This window comes from Neodiprion virginianus, chromosome 2 (assembly GCF_021901495.1).
Source record: "Neodiprion virginianus isolate iyNeoVirg1 chromosome 2, iyNeoVirg1.1, whole genome shotgun sequence".
Taxonomy (NCBI): Eukaryota; Metazoa; Arthropoda; class Insecta; order Hymenoptera; family Diprionidae; genus Neodiprion; species Neodiprion virginianus.
In genome coordinates, this window is record NC_060878.1 from 39,153,980 (window position 1) to 39,170,719 (window position 16,740).

Genomic DNA, 16,740 nt, shown 5'->3' on the forward strand with positions numbered 1-16,740 from the left:
AAAGACGTATAAATGCCGAAAACTGAGCGAAGAACGAATGTTTTAAATTCATTCAAATAGTCCGGATGTCTCGAACTTTTCATAACTTTCTTTTAATTTATTATACAAACTTTTTATTTTTGCTCCACGCAATTACACAGCTGTGGGTCTTCAATTCATATTTGATGGTACGCTCTGTGTTCGGACTAATATTATTACGATATTCATACGCATCAACCAAGGTTGGATATTATCGGCAAAAATAAATGGCAATAATTCGATTCTAGAAGTAAGAATCTAAAGTGTACGACGTTTGAATACCTCGATTGGCTCTCCATATTCGATCAGTTTCACGAATCACGTATAGGTAAGTGCATGCAGTCGTAACTAGATGGGAATTCGATATCGGATAAAGAAAATCTTGTTCGTAGAAAATATCCTCCAATTCCGTGCTGATTCCTATCAAGGATTATACAGAAATACGCTGCCGACCTCGTACAGGATTTATCTCGACCTTTGCCACGGCATAGATTCGGAATTTGATATTTCAGGTCACAGTAAACAACGAAGAAAATTAGTCGTCATATTATTTAAAGAACGCCTCGAGGTGCGCATAAATTATTCGCGATATTCGTGTTCCGCCGTTTCTTTGAGAATGTTTAATCAGAGAGCAGCTGGAAGTACGAAAAAATTAACGAGGGTAGCGATTTTTTTCTAGTCTGTATTACAGAAGTGGAAAATTGCCTCTCGCAGACGGGGCGAGAAAAGCTGTTGGAATCTAAACCGTGGAATTTTCAACCCCTTTTTTGCTTCTTTCCTTTTTCTCACCTCTTGTTAGGCGGATTAACAACTAGATAAGAAGGAACTTTCTACGCGGATGTAACGACGCCTATTTTTCGTGTCATATAGCGCGCGAGGCACGTACATCCGGATGGAAATGTCCGTAGGTATCATTTGCAAACGAGTCTCAGGTTCACTTTCGTGGAAATTCGACCTACAGTTTGTGGATTTAACGTGGGGTGAATTCGCGGAGTTTGAACTGTAGTAACCCTCTTGTCCAGGTATTTGTAACGTAAGACGACGCCCTGAATATTCCATTATACCTTCCAGCATCTATTTAGCCGATTACATAATGCCAGACACTCGCGTACATATATATAATACGTATATACAATCGGAGTTCATTAGGCGATGCGTATAATGGCGACGACTCAGCCATGAATGGCGAAACGACAATTACACGCGTAAGCATGTACGAAATTGATTGCTTTGCGCCACCGAGAAAGGTTCAGACCCAACTAGACGGGAGAATTACTTCCGTGCGTAAGAGCCGAAATTATACCTTGAATAATCTTGAGGTACTGATTAATTGCCGTTTAGAATTCATTCTGGTATCAAATCCCCTCAATAAATCTGGATCACTTCCACATTACGTGCGCATAATAAAACACTGGAAGATAGGTCGATACTGTTTACATAATTTCCGAGGAAATATCGACGGCAAATGGAGGTAAATTCGAGGACAAATCTGGTCGCGGCTTCGCTGATAAGTATCGCTTAGAATTCCCGCGCCGGTTCTGCGAAACTTATCGTTCACCTATCAATTTGAATTTCTTTCCAAGGTACAGTAGCGGCCTCTGGGGATCCTTATTGAGACAAACGTCCCATGGCCACGCAATAACAAGATACGTGTAGCGGTCCGAAAGTATAACAAAAATTTCTCTCTGTTTACGTCGCACAATGCGAGCTAACGATAACCGTGTTTCTTGGTCCATTGAACGCCCACTCGCCTCGTTAACGTCCACGAAATTCGATACCCGACTTGTCGCCACAGTTCCTTGTATTCATTGTCTATTCGCTGCGGCAGTCAGTGGGTAGCGTTTGTCGGGTGTGCGCGCTTAGATTCTCGTTAAATATAACGGCGTGGCTGCGAGCGTAGGCGTAAGTACACGTGACAATTACGACGAGATGAAAGATAATGCCAAAAGCAACGCGAAGCCCTGCCGCGTAAAGAGGAGCGAAATGATCCTGGGAATCGCGTTTCGTTGGCACGTGACCATCTGCAGTGAATACAGAGCTTGTTTGTAAACTAGTATCTCAGATTTCGTTTATCGTTCCGTGTACCCACTCGGGGTGTAAGCATAATTCGTTCGATATATTGGAGGGAGCGGTGTTCGTACTGCGAGATTGAGGTTCAAGTAAAAATCCTCGAGGACGCATCAATTCCAATTACATTCTATCGAATCACGATTCAATCCTCGACAGTACGCGCTTCTTTTCTCATACTCGGGGAAAATGAGTGCCGAGTCTGGAGATGTTCGTAAAGGCTGATGGCGGTTATAAATTGCGATCGATCGTTATCCTTGGTGCTGTGTGGCATAAAGTGCAAAAAGTATGCGTATGTATAGGCAGATACTTGTGAAGTGGCGAAAAAACCGGGCTCGACTATCAACCTTTGTTTTGACGAGCAAAATGGCCACATAATGAAATCTATAAAATTCAACATCGCCGAGAAGATGGTTGTTGTTGTTGTTGTTGATGGGGAATAAGAAGAAGAAGAAGAGAGCTGTGGTCGACAATGACGATCTTGTGTTCGTTTCGTTAAACTCCTCGAAGTATGTTCATGAAAGGTAATTATATTGTTACACAACATTCTTTCCGGGCAAGTCTTAACTCCACATCGCTTCCTGTATCGTTTTTTGTCCTACCTTGGTTAAGTGAAAAGTATTTGCCTTGTACAAACTTTCTGGAAACTAAATAACCGCTATACAAGAAAATCGCGGCATTCTACCCACACCAAAGACCTTTCAAGAACCATTAACCAACGATCCGTGACATCTTGGTGCCGTTTAACGGGCGTAGAGTGAAAAAGACCAATAACGCGTAACGCAGTGCGGAATATTCACGCCGGCAATTAGTAGTCGCGACTTTATACCGTCGGACATTCGAGACAGTGCGGTTGTCGAGTTCATACGCAGTGGATCGAGATCACGTCAGGCCAGGCCGATGACTACATCCTGCAAAAGTGAGTAACAAAGTCTTTTACCTATTACAATTTAAACCTTGGAAGAACGCTGTGACGTTGAAATTTATTCGAACCTTATGCCTAACTTTTTACGGCTCAAAAATATTGAAAGTATTGCACGGTAGGTGAAGCGAAGATTTATTTCACGCATATTGGATAGTATTTGTTTATTATAGTTGCGTTTTTGAAATGAGTTCACGATATCCGTACAGGTACAATAGGGGAATATATATTCAATCGATGGAATGCAAATGTCGGTAAACTTATTCTTTTTATGTACACTTTTTTCCTCTCAAGTTTTTTATTTACGATTGTCAGGGAGTGAACAATTACTTAGGTAATTTTCATTTCTCGTCTTGATGAATAAATTTCATATTTCGTGATGAATAATTCAGAAATATTTCAACAACATTTTCCCACGTCAATTGCGAATTCTCAAGCGCGAGCTAATTGTGTTTCGAAACGGTCCACCGCAGGTATTTCCTGCATCTTTAATGATAATTCTACATTTAATATCATTCTTTTGCCCAACGCATATACACCTCAGTGATTTATCGCCGATCGACCTTATCAACTTTCTTTTTAACAAATACATTAAAATATGCATTATGAAATTTCTCAAAGTTAGCCCCACCTATTTCCGGGTTAAAAATTCTAAGGTGGTTCCGTCCACTTGATAACTCCCTTACGTCGCAAATCGTTGCCGAGAATAAGTGACTGGTGTCAAATTAGATCTTCCAAGTTTGCGGTAGAGGCAGGCAACCAACGCTGAGGGTGAATGTACTATTATAGATACAGCTTGGGAAGTTTATTATTATTACATCAATGTAAATGCACCCTCATATCCTGGCACAAGGCTGGTGATTGAACCTGAGTACGCAAGGACATTCTGAATACAAAATGTAACCTGAAGTCAACCAACGTGCGCGTTCACTTTTTTTTTTCTTTTGTGTGTGTGCGTGTGTGTGCGCACGTGCTAAGAGAAACCTGGAATATAATCCGGGAGAATAAAGCTGACGTTGACAAAAATGAAAGGGAAAATGTGAAATTTAACCGAGCCTGCGGCGTGAGGTAAATAAATTTTCTTCAGATAAGAATTTTATATGTACACACACACACACACATATATATATTTGCACAGGGAAAATCGAATTATTTACACTGTAGCAACTCAGAAAAGAGCTTGTCAGCTGCATTATTTCGTATTTACTATTTCACTGCGAGAACGATTCAATTAATGTCTTTTTTATCTCGGTGTAAGGATAACTTTCCATTGATCATCTTTTCCCCCACGGGTGACAATTTCCCGATCTGTTTCGAGTAGGGTGTAATTTAAGTATCGCCTTACATGAACGTCTGAGCTGCTGTTGCGATGAGAATAAAGAAAACGCCGAGTCTCATTGTCAATTGAAATTCGTTTGAATCAGAATGGAAATTCGCTTGAATATATGTTTATATTCCAAGTTCTTTTCCGAACGAAGTAAAGCAGGTAGCAGCAGGCAAGCCTCGCGCCTCGGCTCGACATGCCATTCATTCGTTAGACGCAACAAGAATTGAATACAGGATTGCAGGGTCATATAGCTGTTCGACGGTTCTCGATGGGAAGACGTGACTGCGCATAATCCATAGTTTTACCGGAGAAGCTTCGGTCGATAGGATCTGCGTGCATACGGATTCTCCTCGACCTGTGCATACACGATATGGATCCACAAATTTCCGCGAGATAATCGCCTAGGCTGCTCTGTCCGCGCTTTAATGGCACAAGCATTTATTGTCAGTGCAGCACCGTGCAAAGGAACGCGACAAGCTTTGGGAAAAATTTGGCTAAAGCTTGTCTGAGAAAGCCCTGAAGGAGCGTCCATAAATTACGTCATCGGTTTCAGGGAGGGCCCCGTTGTCAGATTATGACGAAAAATGACTGGGGGTGCAGAAATTATGGCGTCATATGCTGAAAGCTAAACTCACAAGTACAATATTTCTATTAGCTTGGTCTCGCTGAGGCGCCTGCGGCTCGGGGCTGAGTTGTGGCTTTTATCATAGGTAATAGGTAAAGTTTCTGTAATGCATATACTTCTTTTCGTTTCGGTAGTTTAAAAACATTTTGAGCCGAGCAATTGTATTATTGTATTATAATCGGAATAGGAATAGGAAGGGGGGGGGGGGGGGGTAAAACACCCTCCAAATTCTATGACGTAATTTATGGACGCTCCCTAAACCAAGTGCCGTTTTGATTCTAATTGTGAGAGAAAAACCTGGTTTCACTATAAATAATTAACCAACGATTTGCTAGAATGAAACTTTCAGACTTTGTATACGCAAGACACATTCAAAGGAGAGAAAATTTCTCTTTGAAAAATTTCTTCTGTAGCTTTGCATATTCATATTTCACCTGGAATTTCGTCTCTGCTGATTGTGAGTGACATATTTTGGGCCAAGTCACTGTGGTGGATACTTTGAAAGAGGGATTGTTTCAAAGAAACGGAGTCTAAAGTTTCGGCGATGCTTTCTTCACTCTTCTTCTAATTACTTTTACTTTGTAATTTTGCGTAAGATGGACAGCCTCAAGAACGAGGCGACCCGTGGCGCGTGGTAATTAAAACGGAGAAGCGACGATACGATCGAGCTCGTTCTTAGAAATCTATATTCTCGCTATCGAGTCCAGCTTATGTAAGGAACTCAAACTCAAAGGAAGCACAAATACATGAAATTGAGGCGACATAGGTACAGTGTAGATAGTGGGTACATTTGGCACGGTAAAGCTCAGTGGATGGCTGCGGCTGATTAATTATCACGTAGAGGAGTAATGAATTCTCTGTCCGTAGAAACCGATGCATTATTAATTTTGTTCACGATAAACGTCTCGAGAGATAGCATAACGAAAAACAAAAAAAGCAGTATTTCGAAAAATAGTTGTCTCCAGATTACACGGTATGAAAATAGACTCTCGCAATAAAGCTAGTACAAAAAAAAAAAAAATGGTGCCTGCACGACGAATAATTTATACCGCCATCGTCTTTGCAGGGATTTTAAACTTGGGTGAAAATTAATATCTCGGTGAAACGTTTCACGGTTTTAATAAAAAGCGCTCGGTCATAAAGGTTTTTTAAACAAAATTATAAATGTCTCAAAACAGCCTCTAGGGCAACGCGTGTCTGCACGTTGGTTTAAACGTGCAACCGAAACGGGATAACTTGGTCACAAGACCCAAGTGTTACAGTGTCGGTTTTCTCGAGACTAAATTGGCCATAATTGCACCCCATTATACGCGGAGAGCCTGCAGGCTATTTTCGAAACGGGGGTTAAAGCGAGGGACGAAACGCCGACTTTCCCTCATGCTGAAAAGCCGGGCGCCGCCTTGTGAAACTTTTGTCAATTTCCGTGACGCACACTCGCGACCCAATATGCATTGACGTTTCATTTGTTCCCCGAACCGGACTGAATTCCGACGAATTGCAATTTCAGATCGTCTCAAATGAAAAGGGATGCGTGTTTTCGCCCACGTTTCTTGGGCTCGAGTCGCGTTTGATCCGTCGCTCCCTGATCCCTGAGTTCTTATTCGCAGAATTGCATTTATTCGATCTCGAAGACGTCCGATTTAAGCCCGGGATCCAGTGATCAACAGAATTACTCTACGACGCGCCGTGATTCGTCTGGTGGATTTTGGATCGTTTGATATCTCAATTCTCCACGTAATCTTTATGCAACCCCGTATAAATCCCCCGTAGAAGGGAATGTAGATTGCAAAATAGAATGAAATAAAAAGTGCTTATCTAACGTGGGTGGCCGATGGACGAATATTCGCAACATGAGTAGATTTTTTCTCTGACGATTCCTCGTGCTTTGTTGCGGCATGTTCAAACCTTTCGCCAATAACTGCACCGCTGAATTTCGTGATATATTGACGCGCGTATTCCAAGCATAAGCTTCTTTGACTGATCGGGGAAAAGGATCGCGAATATACATATATCCGTCCATCCATCAGTCGCCTTATCACGGTTTTCTTTATTTCTTCTCCGTGCTGTCGAGCCAAAATTCTTCCACACATAGCTGGCTGGGTATTATTGTTGTTGTTGTTGTTTTTCTCATAACCCATTTGTGAGGCTCTAATAAGACGTCACTCAGAATTTCCGCTGTATCGATACAGAGAAAATAAGGGAATGAAGGAACGAAACGAAAGCGCAAAAATACGTACAGATCGAGACAGCCGAGCAATAATCCGGCCCTATAGAATTGACCGATAAAATTGTATTTATAAAGGGCTGTACCTACAAAGAAATCTAATTTATCATCCTTACTCGACGGGTGTATAATGGACATTCATCTTAGTTTTTAATACACATGTTTCTGGTGGTGTTCACCTGATACATCGTGGATTATGCCCAACCTTTGAGTACACGCAACGGTTCGTTGATGCGGTTGAGCTTCTATGGCGGCCAACCGGGAATTTATATTTCAGGGGGAACGGCACCTGGTTTTCTCTTTCGAAAAAATCCCTGTATGAATTATTCTTGTATTCTTTAATATTCACAGTGGTCGGCAGATGGCTGTCTCGCTCTTGCAGATATATTTATTACGAATGAAAAATTAGGCTCGACTTGAGCGCGAGCTTTCGATTTGTGGTCGCTTCTGGCTCGACACCATTATTGACGGTCTGTTAGAACGGGGGAACATAATCGCAAAATTCCACAAAGCGGTTGGCCACCGCCTCAAACCAGACGATGAATCTTTGATGGTGGAAAACCACGGGTATTTGGATGCGGGAGTGAAATTGGAATTTAAACGAACGTTAGAATATATAATACAACAGGGAAATGTTGATGAAATAACCTTTCAGCGATGACAGTGAGCGTATTTTCTCACCTTTCAGAAACGCGCGTCTCAAAGTCGAACGTAGTCGATTCACTCCGCGATTGGTTGACTGGGACTAATTAGACCCATTCAGGGTCGGTTTTCAGTGGAATATGCGTCGGTAACATTTACTGAATTTCATTACAACCTTGTCATTAGCACTCAGATCTCAGGAGTTGGGATTCAAGTATGAAGCAAAGCTATTTCCACCTCACTTAACGGTTGTTAAACCAGCGGAAGATCGCAAGACGTCGAACAATCGAAATGTGCAAACAGCGGAAATTCCGGGACGGTTAAAATTTCCCTTAACGATGACAATCGCTCGAGTCACCTCGCAAGCAGCTTCGCTAGAAACGTTAGAATATTTTCATCGAAGTGTAAGCCGGTTTCTCAGAGCGGTTCGGCAATTACGAGTAACATTCGTTCTCGTTTTTTCCTTTAGAAATTCAAGGGCCGGAATCCGTCTCGCGGTAACGATGAAAAATTCGGCATACACGCGTCACGCGAATGTGTTTTTTCAAATTTCGTCTAGCCATTTCAGCCGAGAAAGCCTGATTTATTAGGGTGGAAAATGTAGTGTAGGAGAACCAATAGCAATTACGCCGGGGCTGAAAGGGGTCTGCGTGCCACCGTCTCTCTCACTACTCGTCGTGTATTTGAATGAATTTTGTATAAAATAACGCGGCATGATTGATGCTTGGGTTCGAGGAAAGCTACATTGTTTTTAGAGTGTTGATTGAATCCGGAATATGGAATTTCACATCCAATTAACTCACCATCGGCAAATTCATTCGATTGAAGTATACGTTACGGTGAGGACGAAGATGGGAGATTTTTTATATTTGTTGAAAAATTGCGCCACTAAAATTCAAACGACCAGTTACAATCAAGTAGGCTTAGATTTTATATCCAGATGACGGAACTTGAGGCCGCGGCGGTATTTAATTACGTAGCTAACCTCAAGATTTTCAATCCTCCGAGCAAACAGCAGCCCAGCAATGTGACGGCAAAGAATTGAGAAAAATCCGTCTGAAAATGCGCGGACGATCGACGTGGAAAGGACCGACGATATTTTCGGTCAAATTATTGGCTGGAAGTATTTTTGAACTTTGAAACTGGTCTCTGTTATACGAAATGAAATTCATTTGTGAAGAATTTTCTTGCCCTTTAATAGGTACCGAAAACTTCAAGTCTGGGAAAATTGTATCGAATTCCTGCGGCCTTCGTTCCCCGGAGACCGCGGCTCTGCGTCGTCCGCAACGTTAGATTGACACAATTATTGTACGGCAAATATAGGTTACAAGACCGTGGAGTAATTTCGTACAGAGTACAAGTTTGCTTTCACTTCGTTTGCCAGATTCGATTGCTCCGCTTTTTTCACATTCATTCGTTCGAGGACTTTACGAGCGAGGAAAAAAATTTCGATCTCAGTCGACGTCGGGGCGGAGGGTCAAGTCTTGCACAAGATTTGCTCCGCGGACCTTCTGCAAGCTTACCACCATTCGACGACGACAGGTCTGTATATTTATGGGGCGAAACTAGAAGCCATTTGTCCGAGTAGCCCTCGTCGTTTATTCATATCGGCAGCCCTCGAAAGGATGCGGAGGAGCTGGCCATCCTCGTCCTCCGCAACCTGGCAGCCACAATATTCTCCCTCAGATTCGAGATCTTCAAAATAATGCTCCTCGTTTATTTTATTTTTTTTTTTGTCCCCACCGACTGAAACTCGCGGACGCCGCTTTTCACGTGCGGGACATTTCAACTCACATCACGTGCGCCAATGACACCCTCACTCGCTTCGTACACTCATCGGTACTACATTTTTCACGCCCGAAACCTGACCGAGGTACACGTGACTCGAGATCGAATTTATTGAGTCCTAAAAAATATGAAAAATCAGACTACGCTTCACACCAAATCCAGAAGTTGACCGCTGTTGCTTCTGTAAATAACTCGATTCAATTCCAAAGAGAGGAAAACGAATTTTTACCTACGAATCTGGAAATTTTTTATCGTTGTATGACATTGATTTAGACGTGGAAATTATCGCGTGTAATTGGACCGCGTCGAAGGGGGTAAAATGAATTGAACTTATCGTTGGTTCAATTTTTAATCGATAGAATTTAGGTTACATGTGTAACATTCAATCTCTATACTGCTGAGTAGAGATTCCCATAAAGACACACCTTGCATACAACACGGAAGCCTACAGAGGTCGAAATAACGCTGACGGAATAGAAAATACGTTTTATTTCCAGTTCAGATTACTTTCTTGTGGTACTTGTGCTCTCTAAAGATGTACTCTCGGCTTAAAGACGAGCAGTCTGTGTTTTTAATTATTGTTCGGTGCCTTTAATGAATGTATACCTTGGTCACGACGTCCTCAGAATGGGGTTAATTCGTCGGTCGTGAAATTGCAGACAATTATGGTCGGGTGCTCTCGACTCTTTGCCTTTTACTTTTTGATTGAACGAATCAACGAAGGAAGAAGAATAATAAGTCACGTTTTTAATTCGCGTAAAAAATTTTCCTCAAAGCCTTTGAACACATCAACCGGCTAACTGGATTCTTTCCTAATATCATCGTTGATGTTTTCTGGCCTTTATTACACGACAGGTTGTGATTATTTTCATTGTTTGTATGCCAATTAAAGGAGCTCTTCGTCAAGATAAAATTTACGAAACATTAATTACGGTTTCCGGTGTCTATGACCTATGGCTCGACCGGATATTGACAAAATTTTCTCCGGTTCCCGGCAACACGGAGTCACTAATTAAAACGTAATTGCCGTACCCTCCGAGTTTCCAGGCGTTTCTCCAGAGAGAGATTGATTCATTTACACGTGACACATGAATAACATTACCCACATGTGGCGTTAGCACACCTGCCTACGATTATGTGCAACTATTTACCTAACTAACTACAAAGCCACCTGTTCGACTCGTGACAAATGAACTTTGCTGATTATATACGGTTGTAATGGAAACTACACCCTTGTGGTGCATCTGTCTTAATACTTGTTCGCCACCGGTGCATAGTTCGCGATCTCGGCGGTCCCGTCGTCATGCATTAGACTCCTTTATTTCCATTAAGCTAGTCTCACTGCGATAGTGGCCCGAACTCTATCTCGTCGCAAGTCGTTTAATGCATGGGCTGCTCGTGTCTTGACGTGTCTCTGAAACGAACATTTTTTAGGGTGTAGTGATAATTTGTCGTCAAAGGCGTGTCGCGAATTAGAGTCGCTGTTGTGCAGAGACGTGTGCCGTGTGTGGTTCCTTGATAGTTTTGTGAAATAACCTTTGAGTCACCGCGGGAGCTGAGAAGATTTATTACTATCATTCCAAAGCGAAAACAAACAACTTGTTTTGAGTAAGAAGGCTGCCCGAAGCACTTTTATCACACTCGACATCCATCAGCTCAAATTATTCCTGCAGTCACACCTTGCACCCAACTTCTGAAACTAATTGAAACGTATAAGGTATTCCACGTCAATTCGACAAATGATTTTCCGCCACCATTTTTTTTTTCCTTGACAATTTTTTATACCATTATTCTGACTCTGAATCGCACTCTTGAATTGTTTTAGATTTTTTACGGAAACTGTTTTTGTTTTGAGTAAACTTTTTTTGCATATTTATTTTACCAATTTCGAGTACAAGTAAAATTTAAATATTACCGTAAAAAGTATCATGGAATCGACGCGGAATGGCGTTTTCATACCACCGTGCACGGTAAAGGTCTTTGTGACGGCCTACGTGGCACTCTGAAAATATTATTTGCCCATGTTAGTTAGCTAACAACTTCCGGCTGATAGCCAAACAACTGCTCAAGAGGCGTATAAGTGGACCTCTCAACCTCTCAATTTAACGAATATGGCTGTCAAATTTTCGAATATACTACGAAGTAGCAAAGATTTTTCTACATAATCGTTTTAGGAATGGCAAACCCATACTGGCTACGCAAAACATTACACTGTTTGATTACACAGCTGATCGTGAATGAAATTATACACGCGAAAGATTATGCTGAATCAGAAAATTATACAACACGTAATATTCTATAAAAATAAGTGGAGAAGTCGCCCATTATACGATGGAATTTAATTCATCGCATCTCTCATTATAAGATATTACGATCCGTTTTCTTCAATAATACAATTTACCCGCTTCGAAAAGATTCTTTTGATTTTTTTAGAATTGTTAAGTTTAATATATGTATATAAAAGAAAAAAAAAAACAGTTTCCCAAACTTCCGGATCGGGCATGAAATTATAGTCGTTGATCGACAAATTATTGAGAATTTTTCGAAATTTTCAAAAAATGGAGTTTCTTTTAGCTTTATAAATTTACAAACAAACAACGGTTCACCATTAAAAATCTGAAATAATTCAGGAGTGCTATTCAGAGTCAGGACAATTACATAAAAAATTATAAAGAAAATTATAAATGATGGGGGAAAATCACTTGTCGAGTTGGCGTGGAATACCTCATATATATATATACACTTGGGGGGTGTACAAATGTACTTTTCTACTGCTGTTGGATGCCGAATACCAAATAGTAGATACCCACCCTTATAATTACCTAGAGGCAGAACTGCTCGTGCTCAATCCAAAGTTCGAGAACACCGGCTGTATAATTATTGGGGGAGTCTCGTGATTTAGGAAACTCGTTAACCCTCTTCGTCGAAAATCGAATCTGACTGTTTGTACTCGCCTGGAAATCAAACAATTTGAAATTTCAAACACATCCAAATCCTCTGTCTATCATTAGTCATCTAACAGCTCACGCGCTGGTCAAATGTTTTGCAGTCGATGTGGATTACATTTCATTTTTATTTATCAACAAGGTAATAGCGTTTCAAATCTCAAGTCTCAATGTAGAATTTGAAATTGAAATTCAAGCTAATCTTAAATTATCGCTGAAGTTCAAAGAAATTCGAAGAAATATCAAGATGGTAATATTTCAAATCATTACAACCGATAGGAACAGTTTTACATAAGATTTTTCACAAAAACGAATATATAGAAAACGAAAATATAGAAATTGATGTTTTCACTACGCAGTGTTCAATGAGGCGTATACGCAGCCCTGCCAACCCCGATAAGTGACTGTCGTTAGAAAAAGTTTCGAGAATTTGAATACCAAATTCTGCGTTTGAAAAATTTGCGACACGCCTCGAATTTCGATGAACAACGAAATTTTCACGCAGCATAATCGCCCACGTTCCCATGAAATATGTCTGCACGCGTATCAAGTCGGAAAAATAACGTTCACGTTTCGGATTAATTGTGCGCTCAACTCGCGTCCCAGCGGGAACTGAGTAAATCGAGCGGGACTCTCTTCCAGTTATACTCAGGTATCTCAAGGTGAGGTTGAAATATCGGAAATCAAACACGTGTTCGGGATACGCCGCGAAGGGAATTCCGCGAGGAGAAGAAACTACCCGTCAGTGTTCATCGAGGCGGGTTAACAGGCATCGGCATTGATTGCCAGCGAGTTCGATAAAGCGTCGATAATTTGAGAAAAAGGGACAAAAGAAGAGGGGGGAAAATCGACGAATCACCGGATGTCGGTGATACGCACAAGTCGTTGATTTACGGGGGGATGATATTGTCCGAAGGACAACGCGGATTGCTGTCATCAAATGATGCTGGAAACCATTGGAGTCGAAACAAACCAGGATCAGGGGCCGTTGAAGGGTCACGTTTCTTTCATGACTTGATGGGAAAGTTCGAAACACGTGTACGAGTGTCTCTCCTGGACGAAATTTATACCTCAGCCCTTCGACGAGGACTGAAGAGGCAGAATCTAACCAAGAAAAACATTTCTCAAATTTCATTTGTCACAGCGTTGAAGATTTTCGGTTGCGATCTTTTTCAAAATAGGACCTAGTCTTGTGAGGAATGCTGGCAAAAATTCGTTCGAACAAGAACCAGTCGTAAATTATACTAATCTTTCAAAAGTTCAATGCAGCTTTGTTGTGATACAATTTGTTGTATATATAATAGTAAGCAATTGAGAAACGTTTCGACAGCGAGGATCCACAATCGGTCTATGCTTTAATTTTTGTGTCGAACAATTTAACGTGAATATGACGCAGCCGCGGGATCACAAATGTCTTAAACCTGGCAGTCATTCGTTGGAAATGCGTGTCGGCTGTCGAAGGAAAAATGAAAATTCGCAGTCTTTTCGAGAACTTGACTTTGCCGCCGGGCAAATGGAAGCACAGTGGCGAGGCAACAGCGCTGGGTTTGTTTGCGGAGTAAATATCGGTCGACCGTAACGACGTTGCCTGGGTTATCTGATAGTTGTACGGATGCTGCACCTTCGTCGGCAAAGTAAACCGGCTGCTCGGCTTTGATCATCGATGTAGATGAGTATACCACTCTTTGCTGTACTCGATAATTACAAACGTTTTGTGACCGTCGGTTTACGAATGCATAAGAGGAAGAAGAAGAAGAACCTGGGTTTATTACACCGGGGTGGGTGCTCCAAAGTATAAATTTAAATAAGTGTAAATGAGCTATTACCAGAGTGATGACCAACTTGGGAAAGAAGTGAACGTAAAGAAAAGAGGATGTGATAACAGTACTGAGTGAGAGATGAATTGTGATATGTAGACAAATTAGTAGTATACGATAGTAAGCGAAATGGAGAAGTCTCTATAGTAAAGTCACTATGTAGAAATAAAGATTGTGGGTGAAAAGTAAAGAAATGTAGGTACGGATGAATTGTGTAAACCACCTTGATACCGGAAGCGGCAGCTTACATGAGCCAAAAGTAAAACAGATGCTGCGGGGCAACTTGCAGACACCGTAAATCAAAGCATTGAGTTCCCGAGCGGGAAAAACGTTTCAACATCGCCTCGATAACATATTGATTATAAATACTTCTAGTCACTCTTAAATAGAGGAATTGAATCTGAAAATTAACATGAGCTGCGTTGTGTTCTAAACTGTAAAATTGAACTTTCGAATCCCCATCCTCGACTTCGTGTAATGAGAAATGAACCATGTTTCGATATTATCGAGCATTGAACTAATATCAAATTATTTTGGTTATTTTCTTTTCTTATTTCCATTACGAATGAAATTTTTACGGGTTAGTCACTATACGCAATTGTCTTGACTTCAATAGTATTGAGTATTGTGAGAGACGCAGTAGCTGATAGATACCGCATTGCTCGTAGCTTTTACCTACTCCAACTTTTACAGAAGGAGTTAATACGTAAACTAAATTCCAATAATCGCTTAAAAACTCTAGATCCAAGACTTAGCTGCTCTTGAATATTGCATATCAAATCCCACCTTACTTTACTGCGCATGATTGTTATTTTCAGGATCTGAGATTCTCGGTACCTATTGCAGTAATGAAATCATCGGAAGAAGTGAGTAACTTGGAACGATTCCAGTTCAAACAGGCTCATCACAATATCGCTTTAGGGTGAAAATGTCGCGCATGCGCAACGCTTGAATTGTGGTAAATTTATGTTTGCGTCTCCTGTCAACGCGACACCACCCCCGTAATCGGCCACCGCGCCGCCTTGCTTACATAGCGTTTTTACTCCCAGTTTGTACAAGCGGAGTCTCATGCTCAGCCACCCTCAAAAGCCTTCGGCTTCGTGAACAGAGAAATGCGCCAGGCCACGCGCTATTTGCTCGCCTGAATAAAGTAAAAAAAACAAAAAAAAAAAAAAAAAAAAAAAAAAACGATACGCCCTACGAGAAGAAGCAGAAGACGAAAAAGAGGGAGAAGAAAAAAGCAAAGATAAAAAGCACGTGACACGCGTAAGGAAGGGGCGGGGGGGGGGGGGATATATCGCAAGGATGACGGTAGATTTTACCTCGTGGAAATTTTTTGGCGCACGGTACTTTCTCTCCTCGATCACGCGTATATTACCAGCGTGGAACGGTCTAATGTAAGAAGACAATGTTCCCGACTTGAAACAGCGGGAGTAAAAAATGTTCGGCAAGTTTATATGCGAAATTGCGTTTGTTGGGCCAAACACCTGTCGGCGCCTTGAGGAAAAAGTGAATAGCAAGGGAAATTATTTCTCTCTTCGCCAAGCGGCAGCAGCAGCAGCAGGGCTTTAGAATGGTCTAGAGAACGTTTTGAGTACGGGATGTCTTATTCTTATCATTGAATTCCATTTCCAGCGTCGAGGAGCGTGGAGTAAGTGAGGCGATATATAACTGCGACACGAAGGCTCTGGGTCGTAATGTAAATATTCGCGGTGCGTGCGAGATGGTCTGTCCATGCATTCAACCATCTCTTTTTGAACCATTTCACAATGTCAGTCAGGCGAAATGGCTACTGGTAACGTACTTTGAATCTACTTGAGGAGAATGATTAGCCGAAAATCGATACGTAATTTCACGGCGACGGATGGTCGTACATTAAGTATTCGTCAAGTTATTATACAAGCAAGCTCGTCACTTTATCTACATCTCTTTAAGAGTACGTACAAAAATCTGATGTCAGATACTCGTCAAATTAAAAATGAAAGCTCAGGTAACCATGTGATGACGTTTCAAATCGCTTCAGAGTTGTTAAAAATCTATAGTTTAGATTCGTTCGATGTTAATCCGCGACAGCTTATTTTATTCAGAAGACGATGAATTTACGCAAATTCACCTAAACACTTTTTTTCTATCAGGTTGACATTATTGATTGTTTAATTTTACAACACTGCACCGATATTAATCATCATCAACGAAGCGCAACGTTGAATTGACTACTGCAAAAAACAGATATCCTTTTCGGCGACTTTTGAGGAAACCACCTGTGCTCAATTCGCTTCATACTCTTAGAAAACTTGTCTTCGTAACAGTGAGAAATAAGCTCGGTTCGGAGAAAACACGAAGAAAGAAATGGGTGCGTTGGATC